Below are 17,648 nucleotides of genomic sequence, written 5' to 3' on the forward strand. Positions count from 1 at the left end.
GGGCAACTAGGGATGGGCAATAAATACTGGCGAGCCAGCGGTGCCAAGTCCCACAAATGAATTTTTAAAAATACAAATTGGAAAGATTGAAGGGGACAGTTTACCACATCCTCGATGGTACAAAATTCCCAACTCTGCCAACATTCCATTGCGAAAGTTGAGTTTCCAAAGTCTGCTATTCAAGGGACCATGCCAACCTGGAAACTTGCCTGTTTGGCAAAATTATTCATTTTTAAATAAGGGAGGAATCCCAACTTGTGGGACTTATGTCAGCAGATTATTCTTATCCCCAACCGAAGACTGTCAATCTGCCTTGTATTTTGGATCAGTTTGCAGGCGAGTGGGAAGTGGGAACTAATATTTGATTAATTCTAAAATAGCCCTTGTGTGATGCAGATTGGAATAGCACCAGAGTACCAATTCTATCAATACTAACATACTTTAGAATTTGAACTTTGTGCTGCCATTCCTCTACCATTTCTGGAAGAACATAGAACATTACAGCACAGTACAGGCCCTTCGGCCCTCGATGTTGCGCCGACCAGTGAAACCAATCTAAAGCCCCTCTAATCTACACTATTCCAATATCATCCATATGTTTATCCAATAACCATTTGAATGCTCTCAACGTTGACGAGTCCACTACTGCTGCAGGCAGGGCATTCCACGCCCTTACTACTCTCTGAGTAAAGAACCTACCTCTAACATCTGTCCTATATCTCTCACCCCTCAATTTAAAGCTATGTCCTCTCGTGTTAACCATCGCCATCCGAGGAAAAAGGCTCTCACTATCCACCCTATCTAATCCTCTGATCATCTTGTATGCCTCTATTAAGTCACCTCTTAACCTTCTTCTCTCTAACGAAAACAACCTCAAGTCCCTCAGCCTTTCCTCATACGATCTTCCCAACATACCAGGCAACATCCTGGTAAATCTCCTCTGCACCCTTACCAATGCTTCCACATCTTTCCTATAATGTGGCGACCAGAACTGTACGCAATACTCCAAATGCGGCCGCACCAGAGTTTTGTACAGTTGCAGCATGACCTCCTGACTCCGAAACTCAATCCTTCTACCAATAAAAGCTAACACACCGTACGCCTTCTTAACAACCCTATCAACCTAGGTGCCAACTTTCAGGGATCTATGCACATGGACACCCAGATCCCTCTGTTCATCCACACTACCAAGTATCTTACCATTAGCCCAGTACTCTGTATTCCTGTTACTCCTTCCAAAGTGAATCACCTCACACTTTTCCACATTAAACTCCATTTGCCACCTCTTAGCCCAGCTCTGCAGCTTATCTATGTCCCTTTGTAACCTGCCACTTTCCTACACACTGTCTACAACTCCACCGACTTTAGTGTCATCCGCAAATTTACTAATCCATCCTTCTACGCCCTCATCCAGGTCATTAATAAAAATGACAAACAGCAGTGGCCCCAAAACAGATCCCTGTGGCACACCACTAGTAACTGAACTCCAGGATGAATATTTCCCATCAACCACCACCCTCTGTTTTCTTACAGCCAGCCAATTCCTGATCCAAACCACTAAATCACCCTCAATCCCATGTGTCCGTATTTTCTGCAAAAGCGTACCATGGGGAACCTTATCAAACGCTTTGCTGAAATCCATATACACCACATCAACTGCTTTACCCTCATCCACCTCTTTGGTCACCTTCTCAAAGAACTCAATAAGGTTTGTGAGGCACGACCTACCCTTCACAAAACCGTGCTGACTATCCCTAATCAAATTATTCCTTTCTAGGTGATTATAAATCCTATCTCTGATAATCCTTTCCAAAACTTTGCCCACAACAGAAGTAAGGCTTGCCGGTCTATAATTACCAGGGTTGTCCCTACTCCCCTTCTTGAACAAGGGGACAACATTTGCTATCCTCCAGTCTTCTGGCACTGTTCCTGTAGACAATGACGACACAAAGATCAAAGCCAAAGGCTCTGCAATCTCCGCTCTAGCCTCCCAGAGAATCCTAGGATAAATCCCATCCGGCCCAGGGGACTTATCTATTTTTACCCTTTCCAGAATTGCTAACACCTCCTCCTTATGAACCTCAATCTCGTCCAGTCCAACAGCCTGCATCTCAGTACTCCCCTCGACAACACTGTCCCTCTGGTGAAGATGCCGCATCTATTGACTCAGTCTAATAGTTTAGAACAAAGCTTCTGGTTATTCCGACTGAAGGCTGGTGGTCAACTCCATTTCCATGGAGGATGGCAGTGGATGGTCACGTCTTCATTTTAGCTTCCACTTAGTGATTACTAAATTAACACCATCAGTCTAAGAAAAACCAATAATTCAATTTTGAACCACTAACAACAAGAAATAAAAGTGGTTCTACAACACATACTTGAATATTTTGTCTGTGACAAAGCACATGTGTGAACCAAATATATTCTGTTTGTGTAATAACTGTTCCTCACCTCCCCCTTTACCCAGTGTTACTGAATTGCACGCAGCTCCGTAGCAATAAACATGCACATCAGTTCCCAAACCCCAGATAGTCAGCCCAGGAGGTGGAAGATTTATCCATGCAATCATAACTCCAAGTTGCATACAGATGTTAACCTCCATTTAGATTTTTATCAAGGTTGGGAAATACACAGGTAGAATTGAATGTAAGTGCCTGAAGCTAGCAGAAGCTGTTGGGTAGGGCCATAGTCATATAATCACAGAATCCCTACAGTGCAGTAAGAGGCCATTCAGCCCATTAAACCTGCATGGACAACAATCCCACCCAGGCCCTATCTCCGTAACCCCACATATTTACCCTGCTAATCCCCCTGACACTAAGGGTCAATTTAGCATGGTCAATCCATCTAACCTGCACATCTTTGGACTGCGGGAGGAAACCGGAGCACCCGGAGGAAACCCACGCAGACACAAGGAGAAGTGCAAACTCCACACGGACAGTCACCCAAGGCCAGAATTGAACCTGGGTCCCTGGCATTCTGAGGCAGCAGAGCTAACCACTGTGCCACCGTGCTACCTGTATATTATAATAGATTTTTTTTTAAATGTTGCTGGGATGAAAGAGGGTTTATTTGTTTCAAGTCCCACACATGTTAAGTTTATAGAAATGGCATTAATTTTCTGAACTTGTCAAGGCATGGTCCAGCTGGTGTCTGTTAGGAGCATTTTAACCCTGTTCTTCATGGCGTGACTTTCATTTCATTATATGGGCTTGACATCTTGGGCAGGATTTTATGGCTTCATTTAAGTGAGACCAGAAATTCCCGCCCGATGTTAACGGACGTTGTCCCACCCCTCCTCCGATTCTGTGGCGGGTAGAGCGGTAGAATTCCAGCGCTTGCCTCACTTACACAGATAGATTGATGATGGTTTTTGTGCTGGAAATGATATCATTCCATAGAGTTACCGGCTCCTCTTGTGAAATCTGCTTTGTTACAAGTTGTTGGTCACAAGTTGCTCGTCACAATTCTTAATACATCTGAATTGTGCTGACAGTCCATATTCCTTTTCCCACTTGAAAGTTTTGTGTTGAGTGATCAAGGTATTCCAGTTAGAATATTGGATTCTTATCAACTTCTATTTAATTATTGACAGTACACTGTCGACTTCTTTTCTGCTGAAGAGTATCAGTTCCACTGATGACGTAGGTTTAATGTATTGTAGAGTATTAGTTGCTGTGTACTCAGTTAGGTGTATCGGAGGTATCAATAAGAAAAGCCCACCGGTCATGCCATGCTTAGCAGAGAGTGCATCTGCCATTGCTTCTGTTCCTGCACCTGCCACTGTAGCCGTGTCCTTTTCTGCAAAATATTCTGTAGGTAACTGATGCAGAAATTGCAACTTCAAAGCGTTTTATCACTATGACTTCTTAATTTTGAGCATTCAGTTTCATCCGCTGCACAAAGTGAGTAGGAAATGACAAAACTGAGAGGCACCAGATCTAACGTGCAGTGAACAGCTGAGCTACTTTGGTTTGGAGAGATTCTAATAACATACTTCAGAAATGGATCTTATACCTGGTGCTTGTTGTCTACACCCACTTAAAGTCAACAACTCAAGAGCTTACATCCAGCAGTGAAGATACATTTGAGTTCAATCACTTGAAGACTTGCTGTCGACTGCATCTGTATTCTGGTTGAGATTCTGGTTGAGAATGAGTTCTGATGGTTGTGAAGTTACTTATTCATTTGTACATCTCATTGTTCAAAAGGAAGCGATTACTGGTTTGTATATCTTTTCATGACTGCTTCATTGCTGGAATGCTCACATTTCCTTGATTGCTAAGATAATTGATTGAACAATAATCACTGACATACTGAACATCCTTTGCTCAAATGTAGGTAGAAGTTTGTAGAATTAGTTAGAGAAAAAATATAGAAAATATAGAGAAAAAACATTCTCCTCGTGTCTGCGTGGGTTTCCTCCGGGTGCTCCGGTTTCCTCCCACAGTCCAAAGATGTGCGGGTTAGGTTGATTGGCCAGGTTAAAAAATAAAAAAAAATTGCCCCTTAGAGTCCTAAGATGCGTAGGTTAGAGGGATTAGCGGGTAAATATGTGGGGGTAGGGCCTGGGTGGGATTGTGGTCGGTGCAGACTCGATGGGCCGAATGGCCTCCTTCTGCACTGTAGGGTTTCTATGATTTCTATGATATAGATAGCGTGCTGGCGCGTTGCCTAAAGTGAACGCAATTGAATTAGGATTTTGCATAGACCTTAGCAAATATTGTTTCATCAATGAGTGATAGATTAATCCATGGTGCCAGTTCTTTTTCACATAAATTAAAATGTCTTTGCCCATTGAGTTTATTAAACTTAATAATTATAGTACATTTTCAGGTTTTTCATATCAAATGACATTTTAATGGCGGCACAGTGGTTAGCACTGCTGCCTCACAGCGCCAGGGAACTAGGTTTGAATCCCGGCTCGGGTCACTGTCTGTGTGGAGTTTGCACATTCTCCCTGTGGTCTGCGTGGGTTTCCTCCGGGTGCACCGGTTTCCTCCCACAGTCCAAAGATGTGCGGGTTAGGTGGATTGGCCGTGCTAAATTGCCCCTTAGTGTCAGAGGGACTAGCTAGGGATAAATGCATGAGGTTATGGGGATAGGGCCTGTGGTGCAAACACGATGGGCTGAATGGTCTCCTCCCGCACTGTAGAGATTCTATGATTAATCTGAGCAGGAAGAAAATGTGATCTGTTTAGTGAGATGCATTACCAGACAACACATTGGCAGGACTGTTTGCTTTTCTTATAGCTTTTATCCAACAAACCTTCAATTCCAATGCCATCTTCTTTTTGCTACGACTACAGATTTAAAATGTGAGTGTCGAGCATGCTCCCCCGATACTCTGCTGGTCCTGTAAGAACTGTAATAGTTTTAAGATGGAATAGTTACATTGGCTCCAGATTTGCATTAAAGCTGAAGCAATGCTCCGAATGCCATTCTGTGCTGTGACACACATCAATTACTAATGTACTGACATGAGATTGACTCCTGGAGCCAATTCTAAGGATAAATCTTGACTTGAGACAGCTATCATTATACTGGCTACGCATGTTAGTTATTCCAGGAATTTTTGAAATTTAGGATATTCCCACTGACTGTGCCACACTCAGTGCTGTAACATTCAGGATTACGTGGTGTCATAGAGAGCCAGAATACATCAGAAATGTAGGACGCAGTTCTCCCAAAAAAAGATTCTAAGTGTTGTCGCCAGCCGGGAAAACCAAAGTGATTTCCATTGGGAGGATCGGTGTAATTCAGATCGCAATTCGATCACACTCAGAAATTATTTTGGAGATTCTCGCCAAATTCTCCCTTGGAGCTTATGTTGGAGTGAGGACCTAACGACGCTGGCAAGACTGGCTCCTCCGAAATCAGGAAGGGTGTCCCGATTTCAAAGTTAAGTTAAAGGTCTCCTCCTCCCCTCCACCCCACCCCCCCCCCCCCCCACCCCCCACCCCCCCCCCCCCCCCCCCCGGACATTGCGACCTCCGTGTAGACAAGGAGAGCACCCCTAATGCTTGACCCCAGAGTGGAAACCTCCGCTCCCCCATCACTAAATGTCTGGACACCAGCCCCCCCCCCCCCACCACCATGTAGGCATGAGGGTGACCCGGCCCCCTCCCCCATCCAGTCTCGCTGGCATCAGGGTGAGTATTGCCCAGTGCTTCCACTGTAACAGACAGGGACACTTTGGTAAACTGTGCAAGTTGAAACCACAGCTCAACGCAGGCATCCCAATGATAATTCACAGTGTCGAGATCGAAGACCCAGAAGATGTACAGCCATTCTTGGGGGACATCAGAGAATGCGATTCTTCGATTCGGGATGCTGATATCCTGGTAAATGGTCATCTTACCAATTTTAAATTAGATTTTGGTGCCAGCCTGCCAGTCCTGCCAGATGAGGAGCCATGGCTCCAAGGCCACTGGATTTGAGTGACGATCTCTCCACTGTGTGGAACTGGGGGACTCTGACTCCGAGTCCTCAACATGATCCTCGAGCCACTGAGGCTTAGTGACAAACAAATCTTTGAGCTGATGTATGTTGTCCGCAATCAATCTTTCTCTGTTTTGAGCAGAGATGCCTGCGTAACCTTCAATCTTATCCAGCTGGTGGAAGATATCAAGGCTACCATAGTCTTGGTGAAAATAAAATACATTTTTTGTCGAAGCTTTTCGTCTTGCACTCATCAGCACAGTTGGGAAGAATACTGACATCAATGGAAGCAATAAATTTATACTGTATGAGAAGAGTGCTGATTGGTTGGCAAGTAGAGATGTTGCCATGGAAGATGCACCAGTTGATGGTGATTGACAGTTAACCGCCAAGCATTGTTTGAAATTTAAATCAGGCAGCTTGCTTCTGATTGGTCAAGGCATTGCCCTAAGGAATGAACCAATGAATGGTTGTCATTTATTTTGTTTACCTGAAGCAGGTGCAATATGTGTACACATTCTTATTTCTGTCTGCAAAGGACAGGGTGCTGTGTATTAATATGCAGCTTCTAATACAAGGACGTCTGCCACGTTGCAAGCCCAACTGACCATCTTAAATTGGCTATCACCATAATTCTGAGCACACTGAGAATTATTTAGTTTTCCCTTCATCATTCCAGCTCTTGAAAAGTCCCCAATGGTTAGACCAACTGACCGTATATGCACTTACCATTGTGCCTCAGATGACAGTGGTACCAGAGATGCATCAACAATCTGAGGAATCACTGCCTCCACTTACAATGATAGTACAGTCATTAGACACATCAACCATTGTGCAAATGTCACAACTTCCAGCCAATGTGCCAAACCCACAAGAGATGCTGGAAGCTGGTAGCACCATCAACAACAAAAAGCAGAGGTGAGCATGCTACTCAGTCTTCGTCTTGCCACAGGAAGGCTTTTCCTCAGCCTCAGAGAGTTTCCCAACGGCATAAATGGAGAAGAAAGAATAAGAATACACTGCCAAGTAGACAAATACCCTTTTCATCCACCCCACAAGAAAAAGTCAAGAGTAACAGCAGCCATGCACCACCAAACCAGCCCGACCAATCAGGCATGGTTTAACCTCAAGCAATGGAAGAAACAGATGAAACAATACTCAAACACCAGTCCCACCTCCAAACTGACAAAAAGCTTCACCAGAGTCTACCACACCCCCAACAGAGCAGCGCCTTAAATTTGGAAGGGTTATAAAGCCTCCAAACCATCCGAACCTCCAACTTCAAGGACTTGTAAGAAGTTTCACAACACCAGGTGAAAGTCCAACAGGTTTATTTGGAATCACGAGCTTTCGGAGCGCTGCTCCTTCGTCAGGTGGTGTTGTGAGACTTCTTACTGTGCTCACCCCGTCCAATGCCGGCATCTCCACTTCAAAGACTTGAAGAGGGGATATGGGATAATTAAAATTTTGTTAATGTTGTTAATGTTAATACTGTAATATCAACAATGTTAACGATAACCATGAAGCCATTGTCACTTGTCATAAAACACTGATGTCCTTTAGGGAAGGAAATCTGCTGTTCTTACTTGGTTTGGCCTACACGTGACTCCAGATCCACAGCAATGTGGTTGACTCTCAAACGCCCTCTGAAATGGAGGGCAGTTAGTGACGGGCAAGGATGAGCAATAAATTCTGGCCCAATCAGCGAACCTTATGTCCCATAAAATGAATTTTTTTTAAAATTAAACTCGACAAACCATATAGGGTCGAGACTGGTAATTCTGTGGTAAGTAACTCTCTTCCCAGCTCCATCATCACAAGGTGCAAACCAGGAGTGTGATGGAATACTTTCTACTCATTTGGATGAGTACAGCTCCAACAACATGTAAGAAGCTTGAAATTATCCAGGACATTATCCGTTTGATGGGCACTCCATCCATCACCTTAAACATTCACTCCCTACATCACTGGAACCAGGTAGCAGCAATGTGCACCACTAAAGGTTCCTTTGACAGCACTTTCCAAACCCACGACACCACTTCAAAGGACAACAGCAACAGGCATGTGGGAACAGCACCACCTACAAATTCTCATCCCAGTCACACACCATTCTGACTTTCTTGCCGTTCCTTCACTGTCACTGGGGCAAAATCCTGGAACTCCCTTCTTAACAGCATTGTGGGTGCACTTACAGGATTGGCTGCAGATGGCAAAGCTTTGGAATAGCTTGAGTTTACACAGATGAAGAATGGGAATCCGGCAGGAATGTCAGGCCTGGAAGGTAAATTAGGAAAGTTAGTGATCTCCCATAGGCATTCCAAACTCTTTTTTTCATTGCACACGCAGGGCGGGATTTTCCGGCTGCGGAAAATCCTGCGCAGAAAATCCTGCCCAAGGTCAACGGACCTTCGCATGGTCCGGATCCCGTCTGCTACGATTCCCGTGGCAGGCAGGATGGGAAGATTCCAGCCATAGTTGGGTACCATGGAACCTCAGGGCCAATATATTGCATTTGAACCCCTGGTTCCATGAATTTACATAAATCCCACGTTACTCATGCAAATATATTTCAGTGCTTGGACCAATTGTGAAGCAGCCATGCTAAGAACAGCCTCTGCCAAGCTTCCAGACTCCAAATTCAAGCAGGATAATCAACTGTGACTGAACGGGAGGAATTTTACCGGCACGTCCGCCCGAGGTTCGTAGGATCCTGCCTGAGGCCAAAGAAGAATGCCGTTCTCTGAGCCTCGCCCGCCCCCGGAATCAGGGTAGACATTCCGGTAAAATTCCAGCCAATGACTTGACTTTTGAACAAAGAACAAAGAACAATACAGCACAGGAACAGGCCCTTCGGCCCTCCAAGCCTGTGCCGCTCCCTGGTCCAACTAGACCATTCTTTTGTATCCCTCCATTCCCACTCCGTTCATATGGCTATCTAGATAAGTCTTAAAGGTTCCCAGTGTGTCCGCCTCCACCACCTTGCCTGGCAGCGCATTCCAGGCCCCCACCACCCTCTGTGTAAAATATGTCCTTCTGATATCTGTGTTAAACCTCCCCCCCTTCACCTTGAACCTATGACCCCTCGTGAACGTCACCACCAACCTGGGAAAAAGCTTCCCACCGTTCACCCTATCTATGCCTTTCATAATTTTATACACCTCTATTAAGTCTCCCCTCAACCTCCATCTTTCCAGGGAGAACAACCCCAGTTTACCCAATCTCTCCTCATAACTAAGCCCCTCCATACCAGGCAACATCCTGGTAAACCTCCTCTGTACTCTCTCCAAAGCCGCCACGTCCTTCTGGTAGTGTGGCGACCAGAACTGGACGCAGTATTCCAAATGCGGCCGAACCAACGTTCTATACATCTGCAACATCAGACCCCAACTTTTATACTCTATGCCCCGTCCTATAAAGGCAAGCATGCCATATGCCTTCTTCACCACCTTCTCCACCTGTGACGTCACCTTCAAGGATCTGTGGACTTGCACACCCAGGTCCCTCTGCGTATCTACACCCTTTATGGTTCTGCCATTTATTGTATAGCTTCTCCCTACATTATTTCTACCAAAATGCATCACTTCGCATTTATCAGGATTGAACTCCATCTGCCATTTCTGTGTTTTTTGAGGTCTGTGTTGCCAGGATTCAAGGTTTGGATATGGTATATGGCACCCACCTTCCACATCCCTGATCTATTTTTCCCTGGTTACAGCCCATGAATGGGTTGTTCTGAATCTAAAATGAGCACATTGTTCTGTTTCATCCACTCTGCAGAGAAACTGTGTGCCTTCTCCATGGGGAGCAGGTTACACCAAAATAGCACAGTTTCTTCAACTCTCAGGTCATAGGATTCATTGACAAGGCTGGCATTTTGTTGTCCATCCCTTGTTGGGCATGTGGTGGGAAGCCGCCTTCTTCTGCTGCAGTCCATCTGGTGAAGGTTGTCCACAATGCTGTTAGCGAGGGAATTCCAGGATTTTGACCCGGTGGAGTCTGGATCTAATCTGGGATCACAGAGAGTTTGGCTGGGATATTGTGTGTAATGCATGCAAATTGTTCTTTCATCTGCAGGGAGACCTGCTGTGACAGTTAAAGGAGGAAACTATTTGTCACTGGAAGGGAATGCAATGATGGATCTGTAGAAATCACAAAGGAGCTTGGGTCTTTTTTGATGAACATCACAGTTAAATGGTACTGTCAGATGGGAATGTGATGTGGACTGGATTTAAAACAAGCTCTAAAGAAATTGAGAGGAGACATGGTGCTGGGGTTAATGGATATTTCGAATACTATTCCAGGCATCTCGAAATTTCACCCCATATGATTAAATAACATTTCAAAATTGATGATAGAATAGTACATTTTATTTTACAAATGTGTATTATTCCCTCGGGAGATTATAAAGCAGGGGCGAAAAGTGGAAGGCAGAGATCCCAAAGACAAAAATCAAAAATGGCCACAGTTCAGAGACTGTTGAGAACTCAGTGAATGGGTCCAGTAAGGTTAAGAGAAATAAAACACAGGGTGAGTGTACAAAACATGACAGGACAGATGGTTTGAGGTGTGTTTGCTTTAACAGAAGGAATATGACAGGTAAGGTGGATGAATTTAAAGCTTGGATTACCACATGGAACTATGTTGTGGCAATTGCAGAGACTTGGATGAAAGGAGGACAGGAATGGCAGCTTAGCATTCCAGGATTTAGATGTTTCAGGCGAGATAGGGTGACAAAAGAGGTGGGGTGTTGTTTTACTGATTGAGGAGAATGTAACAGCTATACAGAGGGAGGACACTATGGTGGGATCATGCAGTGAGGCCATATGGGTAGAACTCAGGAACAGGAGCAGTGCAATCACACTGTTGGGGTTGTACTACAGATCTCCCAAAGCCAGTGTGAAGTGAAGGAACTGATATGTCAGCAGATTATGGGAAGATGTAAAAACAACAGGGTTGTTGTGATGGGCAATTTTAACTTCCCCAACATAGACTGGGATCCCTTTAGTGCCAGGGGGTTGGACAGGGCAGAGTTTGTTCAGTGTGCCCAAGAGTGCTTCTTGAGGCAACATGTAGGTGGTTCAACTCGGAAAAGGGCTATCTTAGACCTGGTTCTGGAAACGAGCCTGGACAGGTGATTGATGTCTCAGTGGGGGACCATTTTGGAAACAGTGATCACAATTCTGTAAGTTTCAAGACACTTGTAGAAAAGGATACAAGTAATCCCAGTGTGAAAGTCTAAACTGGGGGAAAGCTAACTACGACAGTATTAAGACAGGAGCGAGGGAATGTAGACTGGGGGCAGCAGTTTGAGGGGAAATCCACATCCAATATGTGGGAGTCTTTTAAAAGTCAGTTGTTAACAATTCAGGACAAATATGTCCCTGTAAAAATGAAGGATAAAGATGGCAAAGTTTGGGAACCTTGGATGACAAGAGAGATTGTGAGCTTAGTGAAAAAGAAGAAGGAAGCATACATAAATTTCAGGAAATTGAAAATGGATAAGGCTCGAGGAATACAAAGCTAGCAGGAAAGAACTAAAACAGGGACTTAGGAGGGCAAAAGGGGGCCATGAAATGCCCTTGGCAGGCAGGATTAAGGAGAATCCCAAGGCTTTTTATGCATATATAAGGAGGAAGAGGATAACTCAGGAAAGGATAGGTCCACTCAAGGACAGTGAAGGGAAATTGTGTATGGAGCCAGATGTGGTGGGTGAGGTCCTTAACGAGTACTTTGCATTAGTATTCACAAAGGAGAAGGATATGTACATGTGTGGTGAGTGTAGAAAGGAGGATGTTGACATCCTAGGACATGTTGAGATAAAAAGGGAGGAGATATTGGAGGTTTTGAAAAACATTAAGGTGGACAAGTCCCCAGGGCCAGATAGGGTCTATCCCAGAATACTGAGAGGCGCGAGGGAAGAAATTGCTGAGGCCTTGGCCAAAATCTTTGTATCCCCTTTAGCCACAGGCGAGGTACCAGAGGATTGGAGCATAACCAACATTGTTCCACTATTTAAGAAGGGCAGCAGAGACAATCCGGGAAATTACAGGCTTGTGAGCCTTACTTCAGTGGTGGGGAAATTATTGGAGAAGATTCTGAGGGACAGGATGTACTCACATCTGTAAGAGAATAGGCTTATTAGCGCTAGGCAGCAAGGTTTTATGAAGAGGAGGTCGTGTTTCAAAAACTTAATTGAGTTCTTTGAGGAAGTGACAAGCAAAATTGATCCGGGCAAGGCAGTGGATGTTGTATGCATGGATTTTAGTAAAGCCTTTGATAAGGTTCCTCATGGCAGGCTGATACAGAAAGTGAAGTCATATGGGATCTGAGCTGAGCTGGTAAGATGGATACAAAACTGGCTTGGGCGTGGAAAGCAGAGAGTAGCAGTGGAAGGGTACTTTTCTAACTGGAGGTCTGTGACAAGCGGTGTTCCACAAGGATCAGTGCTGGGGGCCTCTGTTGTTTGTAATATATATATTTTCCTCCAAATGATTTGGAGGAAAATATAGGTGGTCTGATTAGTAAATTTGCACATGATACAAAAATTGAGGGAGTAGCGGATAGTGAGGAGGACTGTCGGAGGATACAGCAGGATATAAATCGGCTGGAGACCTGGGCTGAAAGATGACACATGGAATTTTACCCAAACAAATGTGAGGTGATACAATTTGGAAGGTAAATGGTAGAGTAAATGGTAGAGCCTTTAGAAATATTAGCTTACAGAGGGATCTAAGCATGTAGATCCACAGTTCCCTGAAGGCGGCAACTCAGGTGGACAAGGTGGTCAAGAATGTGTTAGGCATGCTGGCCTTCATCGGTTAGGGCGCTAGTATAGGAATTGGAAAATCATGTTGCAGCTGTATAAGACTTTGGATAGGCCGCATTTGGAGTATTGTGTACCATTCTGGTTGCCGCACTACCAGAAGGATGTTGATGCATTGGAAAGGGTGCAGAAGAGATTTACCAGGATGTTGCCTGGTTTGGAGGATATGGACTATGAAGAAAGGTTGAACAAACTTGGATTGTTTTCATTGGAGCGTCGGAGGATGAAAGGGGACCTGTTGGAGGTTTACAAGATTATGACAGGCTTGAATAGAGTGGATAGTCAGAGTCTTTTTCCCAGGTCGAAGGGTCAATTACTTGGCGGAAGAGGTTGAAAGTGAGAGGGGGAAAGTTTCCGAGAGATGTAAGGGACAAGTTTTTCACACAGAGGGTGGTGAATGAATCATAGAATCATAGAAACCCTACAGTGCAGAAAGAGGCCATTTGGCCCATCGAGTCCGCACCGACCACAATCCCACCCAGGCCCTACCCCCTTTTCCCTACATATTTTACCCACTAATCCCTCTAACCTATGCATCTCAGGACACTAAGCGGCAATTTTAGCATGGCCAATCAACCTAACCCGCACATCTTTGGACTATGGGAGGAAACCGGAGCACCCGGAGGAAACCCACGCAGACACGAGGAGAATGTGCAAACTCCACACAGACAGTGACCCAAGCCGGGAATCGAACCCGGGTCCCTGGAGCTGTGAAGCAGTAGTGCTAACCACTGTGCTACCGTGCCGCCCAGCACGGAACGCCTGGAATGCGCTGCCAGAGGAGGTGGTGGAGGCAGATTCTATAACAACGTTCAAGAGGCATCTGGATAGATAAATGAATAGGCAGGGATTAGAGGGATATAGACCATGTGGGGGCAAGAAAATATTAGATTAGAGAGGCATCTGTGTCGGAACAGACTTGGTGGGCCGAAGGGCCAGTTCCTGTGCTGTACTGTTCTTCTTTGAAAAGAGCGTTATAGAACAGGACAGACATTCTCCTCATGTTGACTTTAATGTCTCCCTCTTCAATCAGCTTCTCCTATCACCCCTCCTGTCGGTTTTGTTCAGACTAAATTTGGGGAAGTAAGGAGTGTTGGGGAGCTGAGGCCCAAGGAAAGATTGACTGAAAGCTTAAGTTCAGCTGTTAAAATGGGTGTCTGAAGAGAATATCAGAAATCAGTGTGAAAAAATGAACATAAATGTCGGCGTTTGTGATATTCAAAATGCCAATGCTACACACAACACTTAATAATGCAGCTGGAGGTAGTGGGATGGCAGAGGAAGATAGAGGTATCAGCAGGATTCATCATTATGCTACATCGCTGTCCACCATTATCTGCATCTTTACTTTCTTATCTAGAAAATGCGCAAACCTTCACAGGAAAGAATCAGAATAATCCCAGTACAATTTGAAATAGATGAATCTTAAATTCCCAAGCAGGTTCTGTATGTTATCATGTGACTGGATATGATCGTTTAATCCCTTTCAGTCTGAGTGAGTTTTGGATTATTAAAGGGAGTTGATGGGCAAAATGAAATTGTAATTAAATGTTACTTACTGTCTTCTGAAGCTGCCCGAACCGTAGATCATGGAATGGAATACTCTTACTGAATCCATGCATCACGATATAATTGAAACACAGTGTTTATTCTTTGGAGTCTTCAGGAACCTTGGGATTTCTTGTAAAGGAAATTAGTTTGTCCTAGTTAAGTAATTATAATTTCTAAGGAACATTACAAAATCAGTACGAGGGCTTAGGGAAATACTTAGATCGGAGATACATAGTATTTGGATTTCTAATTTCTATGCCAATTACTATAAGTGTTCCCCAGTTCTTTCACACTGTTTATTTTGCTGAAAGCTTTATTATCATTTGTGTTTTGCTGAGTTAAAGATTGAAACACGGCAGCGTAATGCTTTGTGCCCTGGTTCTTTTATTTGGGATAGAAATGTAGCATTTGTTTGAGGAAATAGCAGGAATGATCTTATCATGATTGTCTGAATTTTGAGACTTCTGTTTACGTTTGCACAAAGCTTTTAAGAAACATACAGGATCCTGGACTTTGTGAAGGGAGACATTGGTCGGAGTTCTCTGGCCACTCACGCACCGCCGCCACTGCCAGCGAGGATGCAGAATTTGACGCTCAGCCAATTCTCCATTCACTCAGCAGGACGAGAGAATCCCACTGGCGTGAACAGTCGGAGAATCCCACCCATTGAGAACGAAAGCAAGGAGGTTAAGAGAAACATTTAATAAATACTGGTTAGACTTCAGCTGTAGTAATTGACCACAGAATCCCGACTCCTTAGCACCTGTTTTCTCGGCACTATGCATGCCATTCTGCTCCTAAAGAACATCCATGATACCCGTGTAGAATTCTGTACCAGCCCTATTGAATGCCATTGAGTGCCCTCCCCCACCAGCTCCGATCAATTCCTCCTGTATGCCCTGTCCCCTTGACACTGTCTGGAGCCCGGTGGGCAGTACCAATGTGCCAGGCTGGCACTGTCCCAAGGGGCACCCCACTGCCCTCCCTATCACTCCTCAATGGCCTCTGTCCCCATCAGCCGGGTGATCACACCTGGTCCCTATTGATGGGGATCAGGTTTAAACCCCGTTGCTGCGAACCTCTCCAAGGGGAGGGAGGGGGTAACATTAGCGAGCCCAGACGATACCTTCCTGGGCTTGCTAATGACATGGAAATGGTGATTTCCATATTGTAATCAACCTCGCACTGATTTCCGCCCCAAGGCTGATTCGTTTTTTAAAAATGTCCTTGGGAAATTCACGATCGGCTGGATGCCAGTCACGACTCCCCTGCTGACATTTCCCAGCCCGCAGCGGGCCTGGAAAATCATGCCCTATGAGTTAGTACAGAGTCAGTATTTGCTTCTGTTATCTTGAATATTAAGTAATAATTTATGAGATTATCAATGTTAGACATTTTTAGATGCAGTGAACATTGTGCATATGTTTTTTTCAAGGGTGTTTGATAATAAAACTTGGAAGGCTATTTTATAAAAAACAATAAAGGCATTGGGTTTGAATATCAACGTGGCAGCTTGAAGAGAAAGCTGGTTAAAGTACAGCACACAGGAATAACCATTCATCCCCTCAAGCTTGTTCTATCATTTTGTTACCATCCGATTAGAAACCAGCGCTGTTCTGATTAAAGTAGATTAAGTTTGGAATCCCAGTTACCCACTAGCAGAATAAAGACACAAGATTCCACGGTTTGAAACAAATGAAACAAACTTTCCCGTACAAAATCAGAAAATTAAAACATTCTACAATATCTCTCCTGTGTTCCAGCATTCAGAATTAGTATGAGGTAAATATTAAACTGTGGTCCAACACACAACACATTCCAACTAAGTGGCAGATGCGACCAAGGCAGATCCCACAGAATTCTCAGCAACCCACCCAGATGTCAGTGACCTCAATGAGTCACAAAACCTCATTAAAACTCAGTCTCCCTCACAAGGTATTTCAACTCTTCACTTTTGAAGATCGAGCCTCTGAATTCCCGCAAAAGTCGCTCCGACTAGTGTTATGACAACGACTGCTCATCTCCCGTTGGTCCAATCTCTTCTGCTAAGACTGCGTTCCACAAAGTTGCACTCCTGTCTCTAATTGCTGGCACAATTTCAACCCTTTAGCAGACCACTAGCTTCACTAAGCTGGCACTGCCTCTGGGTTTCTCCGAACTTTAGACTCCTGGCTGCATTGAGCTAAAAGTGGTTCCCAGAGTTTCTCTGAGGTCCAAACTGCCACCAACAGTTGCTTTAATGGCTCCCCGGGCTTTTCAAGCCCCAGCTTCCTGGAGGCTGGTAAGAGCAAGAAGTTTTTGGTATATCCGTTTCCCTTGCTGCAGAACTTCAATAAATTGAAAGCGAGGATCCTTCTTAAGCTGCACCGATCTCCAGGATGCTGAAGCCTTCCAGGGTTCACTGAATGCTTTGAAACTAATTTAGCTTCAACTCCCAAAACAAAACATCTCACGGTGCACCGTGAGCACCGTAGACATTTGGGCGGGAATTTTACCAGCCCGCCTGCCACAGGAATCGAAGCGGGTGGGGGGGAGGGCGGAGCAGACCATGGAAAGATCCGCTGACCTCGGGCGGGATTTTACGGGTTTTGGGACGAGCAAGGCCGTAAAATCCCACCCCCCGTCTCCAGAATTCCAGCTAAGTAGGCCCACCTGCTGTGTCATAGCACCATCTCTTTTATTCTGACTACATTAAGCAAACAGCGGTAACCTTCTGAACTACCATTTTCTTGTAGGTGTTCTGGCAATCTCTAAAGTCCAGCATTTTAGTCACCTACCTTCACATTTTACATACCTTACCTACTCATACAATATAATCAGCACCAAATCCCGT

At 44.7% G+C, this 17,648-nt stretch overlaps 1 protein-coding gene across 13 annotated transcripts in view; it reads left to right on the forward strand.

Annotated features, from left to right (window-relative positions):
- LOC144507197 (ena/VASP-like protein) overlaps nt 1-17,648 on the forward strand; it is a 239,930-nt gene that overhangs the window by 181,044 nt on the left and 41,238 nt on the right. The window lies entirely within an intron of this gene.

This window comes from Mustelus asterias, chromosome 18 (genome assembly GCF_964213995.1).
Source record: "Mustelus asterias chromosome 18, sMusAst1.hap1.1, whole genome shotgun sequence".
Lineage (NCBI taxonomy): Eukaryota > Metazoa > Chordata > Chondrichthyes > Carcharhiniformes > Triakidae > Mustelus > Mustelus asterias.